Source organism: Epinephelus lanceolatus, chromosome 11 (assembly GCF_041903045.1).
Source record: "Epinephelus lanceolatus isolate andai-2023 chromosome 11, ASM4190304v1, whole genome shotgun sequence".
Lineage (NCBI taxonomy): Eukaryota > Metazoa > Chordata > Actinopteri > Perciformes > Serranidae > Epinephelus > Epinephelus lanceolatus.
Window position 1 is genome coordinate 36156206 of NC_135744.1, and position 6791 is coordinate 36162996.

The window sequence follows — 6791 nt, forward strand, 5'->3', positions numbered from 1 at the left end:
GTTTGTCTTCTTCTTAGTTCAAGCCAAAAATGACTTCTAATCCATCTGCCTGAGGTCAAAATACTAATACAGTCCAGAAATGCAGGAGAGTGCATCAAAATGGTCTAAAATCACATCTGCTACATGGTTTGCACATAATTTCATTTTATACAGTAGTTTTAAAGCGCATCATTGTTCTCAAATATTATATAGAAAGAAAATTCACTGTGACAGTCGTAGCCACATACTGTTTATCAGTGTGACCCAATGGACCCACTGGGATGTTCTGGTTGAGATTGTTGGTGATTGTGTCATTGAGTTAGCTAAAGTTAGTCAGACAGACGCCAGTTATGTCAATGAGCAACTCACGTTTAATGAGTCTGGTTGTGACATACGTGAGTTCAAAGTATCATCACACTGGTTGGAGTAGAGCACCATTCTCTTGCTCATTTTTTTTGGATTATGTTTGACTGCTTCATAGGCAAAAAAAGACTACCAATCCATCTGCATGAGGTCAAACTACCAACCCAGTGTATCAGCAGAGCACTTGGGGGTAAAAATGCAGGAAGGTGCATAAATGTAAATCATGCAACATCAAATTTTATGAATGAGATGGTCTACTCATGGTAGACTAGCAGTAACACATGGGCAGGAATATATCTATGAATGTATATGACAATATCTGGCAATACAACAAGGATCTGATGGCTGGTAAACATGTAATTTAGTTTTACACTGTCACTCTGTTCACCTGGCTCTGAGCTTCACTGAGATTAATGTCATATTCCAAATCAATAAAATAGAGCAACATTAATATGACAGCTCCAAACACAAGGCCAAGAAACACCACTGACACATCCCCCTCAGTATGACTACATATTGAGGTTGACATGTCCCCTACATCCCCCTCAAAATCTACACCTCTGCCTGGCTGATCCCTTTAAAAGTGACTTTATTCCGATTATATTTTATCCTCTTGCTTTATTTTGCTTCATCGATGTGTGCTATTGAACGGCCCCTTTTTCACAAGTCAATCCATAAACTATTAACGTGTGGCCAATCACCAGCCTGCATCTGTGCTGACCCTAAAACAATACTGTGACAAATGCCCTCCCAGCAGGGGTGGTGAGTATTAAAATCAGGCCAGTGTAACACCCTGAGGCAGCTGCAGGCTGCAGACCCACTGCCTCAGTCTGGAGGCCCCTGCCAGCCCCACTGTGGACAAGCATCCTCTTGGAACATCACTGCAGCATCCTTCTAAGACATGGCCAGTAATGTGTGATGACCTGTCAAGCAGAAAAAAATGCACATTCTGCAAACCACGCGTGCGTAATTATGTATACAAGACCAATGCGCATCTGGCTGTACCTGAAGGCTCAAACACGAACAGCTGGGAGCTTCTTGCACAACAAGTACGGCCACTGAAAGCACACCAGCCGCAGAAATACACACAGACACAGATGATGCTCGATGCAGCGTGAGCATCCGTCGTGTGTAAGATGGCCCTGCATGGCGATGAAACCCCCCACAAGCTCCTCGTCATCTTCCAAGTGCCTGCTAGTGTAGGCCGAGCTCTGCCACTTCCGACATGTAGGCTGAGCCGAGGCTACTCGCTCAAATAAGACACATATACCGTTTGATCTTATTTTGCACGATTGGGGAATTTAATGCTGCAGTTTTACCTTTTTTTGGTTCAGTGATATTATACCGAGTCCAATAATAATCACCGCTGCTGAGATGATCAACCTGACTCAAACCAACAGGCCCGCTAGTCCCAGTAACTCCCAGTTCAGACGATGTTAAACCCAACAACGGTAATAATCACAAACAGCTTTCCTTACCTTACCTCGTAATCGATCCTCATCATGTGTGGAGTCCTAATCTGCGTGAAACCGTTTCCATGACACGCTGCATTTATTGGAGAAAAGAAAATCGCCCCGTCCGCTATGGTTGTCAGCATCAGCAGCAGCAGCCCGTACAATGAAGCAGTGATGGCCGGTGGTGATGATGCTGGGAGCCCCGCCCTCCTCCCCATGCAGCCAGAATGAGCTCACTGGTTTCCAGCTCAGCCGGCTCCAGTGCCGCCGCAGTACCACCAGCGCACAGCACAGTGTGTGCTGGACTGCCTGTGCTGCACAGACCGTCATCACAGGAGAGGATCCATCTCTGTCCATAACATACCTGCAACAGTTCTTATAAGCTTTCTGCACATGTTAAAGGAGAAACGATTAATTGCAATATTCTTTGGGGAATCTCCCTGTATCGTGCAATGATTTGTTTTGTTTGGTTTGTTTCACTTTAATTAATAGTAATGCCTGATGTAGTTTAAGTTTTGCAATTCATAATTCGCATTATGTTTCACAAAGGTGCACAGTACTGTTCAAAAGTTTGTTATCACCTGTTGTATTGATAATTTCTTCTTTCCTCAAATAGTTTTTTTAATACCCAGAACACCATTGCCACATATAAACTATACTGCCTGACTGCAAGGGCTTAGGTTTTCTTTCAACATTTGGGACACACACACATGAAATAAGGGGTTTGGGGGTCCTCTGCCAGAAAAATCTGAGCATCAGACACATAATTTCCTGCATTCTGGTGAATTGTTCTGCACTAATTTGTGCTTTTTCTGCATCAATTTATGGTGTAAATTTGTTGTGTAAAGGTCTTCTGCTACTTCATGGTTTGATTTAGGGTGGGGGTGAGGTCTCGCACATGTTCTAAACCCTGAGGGTGAAATGTCTCTTGCATCTACACCTATGCCTCATCCAATTCCAATTGACCTTTTGCTAAGCCCCGCCCCTTTGTGATGATCCCACAAGCTGTCAGAGTAAAGGGGGATTTATACTTGTGCAGCAGAGACTATGCCTTAGCCTACGCACGTGGCCTACACTGTTGTGAGCATTTATACTTGTGCTGGTGTGTCTGTCACTCTGCAGTTACACCTCCAAAACACTAGTCGGCGGCAGAGGTTGCTGTGAAATGCTTTAAAATTTAGTTTATTCAAAACACACATTAAACATGGCTTAATAGAGACAATTTCAAACACAAGTACACAAATCAGCTTCACTATAACTCGCAGCATTCACAGACAAAACACTTGTCTTTATCTGGACACATTTCCCCCACAAATACAACATGCTGTTTTTAGCACAAGACTATGGCATTTTACATTGTATAAATTAGCCTAGCAGCTAGTGGACTTTTCCTCTACTCATATGAAGCCAGGGACAACTGCAACATTTAACAAAGGTAACGTTACAAAATTTGGCTCCATTACAGCTCACAAGGTTCACTGACAAAACAACTGTCTTATACTAAACGTTTTTCAAACAAATATAACATGCTAATGTTATTAGCACAAGACTATGGCATGTCACATTGTATAAATTAGCGTAGCCACATGTGGAGATTTCCTCTACTCATATGAGGCCAGGATAAATCACAGACAAGACATAAAATGCTAGTTTTGTGGAGGCTTTTTTGTCTTCACAATTTATTGTTTCTTATCTGTGAAATAAAAGGAAATAAAAGCTTTGTTTCCACTGAGGGAAATGGTTTCAGCTTACAAAAATAGACAGGAGGTCTGCGTTGCTGGGACACGTAATTACGTTTCTGTGGAGGTGCATGTCAGGCTACGGTATGGCGTAGGCTCTGTGATGACGTAGAGCCTATGCCATAGGTACGGCGTCAGTTTGATGCAGAAGTATAAATCCCACATCAGCATGGAGCCCACACTGTAACTAACTGCACTCCCTGATGAAATCATATTTTTGGAACAATGAAATAGTGATTCCAGAGAGAAGCAGACAGAGGGGTCTACAGTCTGTGTTTGAAGGATATATCCAGGATGTCAAACTGACTCAGCAGCAACAACAGGTTAAAAAGACAAAGATAGTTAGAAGCTAAAGCCGAACTATAGGCTACAGATCACAGTGTAAAAGTGAACCACCACATCACTGCTGATCGCCACACAAGACAATGAATATAAAGAGAAACTTTGCTGATATTGAACCAGCTGTGTGGCATCGCAGTGTGTGCAGATGAACGGTGTTTGGCTTCGCCCCCGTGCTGCTGCCAGCACCCGGACCTCTGCCGCCACACGGGCAGGGATCTACAGGGGAGGTCAAACAACGTTCATCTGCACACAGTGCGATGACACACAGCTGGTTGAATATCAGCAAAGTTTCCCTGCTTCCCTTCACTGGTTCCTGTACAGCAGGGTCGGTCTTTGTTTCACTGTTATAATCATTAAAAGCAAAAGCAGCATGTGTATACATTCAGTAGGCTATATCTTCAGTAGCTAGCTAGCTAACCCTACACTTTTCAGGGTTTGATTTTGGTTTTGGAACAGGGAAGAAACGTATATCTTTTTCCAACCTCTGCAGGTAACGACTATCATTAATACACGACGTGCCCCAGGCACAACATTTAGCTCCAAATCCACAAAACCAGCCTGAAAATGAAGGAAATCTTAAACGACTGCATTAGAGTCAATGGAGCACAGCTGTGTTGTTGTCGGACCCTGGTCTGAGCTGGCCTGATGCTATGTTATGATTGGCCAGTCTGCATCCAGGGGCGGGACTTAGCAAAGGGTCAATCATAGTGATAACCTCAGACCAGGGCAACCTGCTCCAGAGCTGCGGCCCTTTAACTCCTCTCCAGTGGCTCTCTGTGACAGAAAATTACATGGATCAGATTTTATACCAATAGGCATTATTGTGCACTTGACCCTAAAACAGAAACCTGTTCATGTTTTAATCTGCAAACATTTTGCTGCTAAGCTTTCAGTTTCTTTTACCAAGGGCCGGGGATTTCATCTATTCTTAGTGAACTGTTGCTCAGTCGTATCTTTTTCTGTTTCTGTCCTATCAATTGTTTGTCAGTCTGGTTTAACTTTTTTTTCTTTGCAAAAACCCAAATAACCATATACTTGCAAAGAGGATTTTGCGGAATCCAAAAGCAGTCCTCTCAGCCATCTGACTACCAATCAAGATTTTGTGGCAGGTGATTCTTAACATTTGCACGGTACTGTATATCCAAAAATAAAAACCTATCTATACACAGTATATCTATCTGTCTCAGTGTGGATTCATCAATAAACAATGAACTGAAGTGTACAGAGTGGATCCTATTGGTTCCATTCTGGGGCCCATTAAAGAATGATTCCCGTTTTTGCCTTGCAACATAATGTTCACAGTCCTATTCAAAAAACTAAAATGACTGTTTCTGAAATGCTGCTATTTGTCCAACTTGAGTGGTCCACTCAACAACAACTAGTGTTTTTTTTTTCTCCATATACTGGCAATAAGTTAACGCCCACCATTAATAATGTTTGACTCCTCTCTGCATCAGCAGGAGTCTCACCTCTAAGTGGAGGCGGATCTACCACTAATGTAGTTTTATGACATTGTATAATGTATGTTGCATGAGCTAGTGTGTATGTGACAACTGGTGCAGACCATTTGTCGCATTTACAGTTTGAATTATTAGTCTCACACTCTAAACCCTGCACAAAATGCTTTGCCAATAATACACTTTAGAAAATAAATTAAAGCAAATATGTTAACACACTCTTTAAACTCATTAGTTTGTCATCTACGCAGGTTTCTTTCATTTATGGTCAACCATACCTGAGCAATTCACATCACATGGTTGGTTTGATTTAGAATCTGTTTATTCGCTTTTAACCTTATATTGTTTAATTTAAGAGTACTCAGTCTAGCACTGTAGGGTTACACAGGCAAATTGTTTGATATTAATTGTCTGTTTCTTTGTCTATGAGTTACCGTGGTTGTTTGGGGAGGGCCCTTCCTCCTTCCTGGTGGAGCAAAAGGTGTGGCTGAGGGCTGAGGACTCTTAAATCCTGGAGCAACTCATTGGACCAAACCATGTGCTGCCATGTCACGGGGGGGGAGTTACTTTTGCTTTGTATTTAGCTGGATAGCCACTATGTATGCCCCCTCGTGTCATTTTGACAAGTCAGTTTGTTCAGTTAACACCTTGTGTAGTTATTATGTTGTGCATAGTTATGATATGTTGACTTCTTTTATAGGTCTAGTTGTTCATTTCTTGGTTTCTAATTTATATGAATTTTTTTTGGGTAAATAAAACCCCACAGTTTTGTCAACAACTCCTGCATCCTTGTTGCCTCACTGCTTGGTCCCTAACAAACTACCATATTGTTTTAGTTACGCCACGTACACAAAACATATCATTGGAAAGCTGATTTTCTGGCCTATCAGTTTGTGGTAGTGTGGGCTGTCTGAATTTTTGTTGGTAGCTTGAACAGGAGTCTAAAGTATGTCCGCTCTCCCTGGGACTGTTAGGGTTGGTTCCAACAGTATTATTTATCATTCCTACCTTGTCATAAATAAAGGAAAAGTAGACAAAAATAAGACAAACACTTTTCCTAACCAAAAAAGACCCACTGTGAGGTCACTGAATGGATGTTTACTGCATGAACTTCATATAGGCCTACATTTGAACCCCTGGTTATATTTTGAATCTGCAGAGTTCAACTATTTAACTTTTTTAAGTTGTTGTTATTTACTTTTTATCGGAAAATGCAACAAACTCAAAAGCCTACATAAATCTATAGGCTACATGAGGCCTCTGGTAATCACATTGAGCTGATAGGTGTCACTGAAATGAGGTCTCAGAAGACAGCCAAAATTCACAATTTATGAAAACAGTAATTTTACAAATATTTTATTTTCTCAACAAAATGTCTGAACAAGCAACAAGTAGGCTACAATTTTTAGAATAATGTTTTTTTAAGCCTAGAACAAGATGCCCCTATTGGCCCTACC

At 41.7% G+C, this 6791-nt stretch overlaps 1 protein-coding gene across 3 annotated transcripts in view; it reads right to left on the minus strand.

Annotated features, from left to right (window-relative positions):
* The window catches only part of jakmip2 (janus kinase and microtubule interacting protein 2), a 41550-nt gene extending 39520 nt beyond the window's left edge, over positions 1–2030 (minus strand). Inside the window, exon 1 of one of the 3 annotated variants that reach the window (XM_033651377.2) lies at positions 1821–2030. The gene's annotated coding sequence lies outside the window, so the exon portion shown is untranslated. The remainder of the gene's footprint in view (positions 1–1820) is intronic. The other 2 variants (XM_078172571.1, XM_078172570.1) reach the window with 2 other exon arrangements.
* Between the last annotated feature and the right edge of the window lie 4761 nt (positions 2031–6791).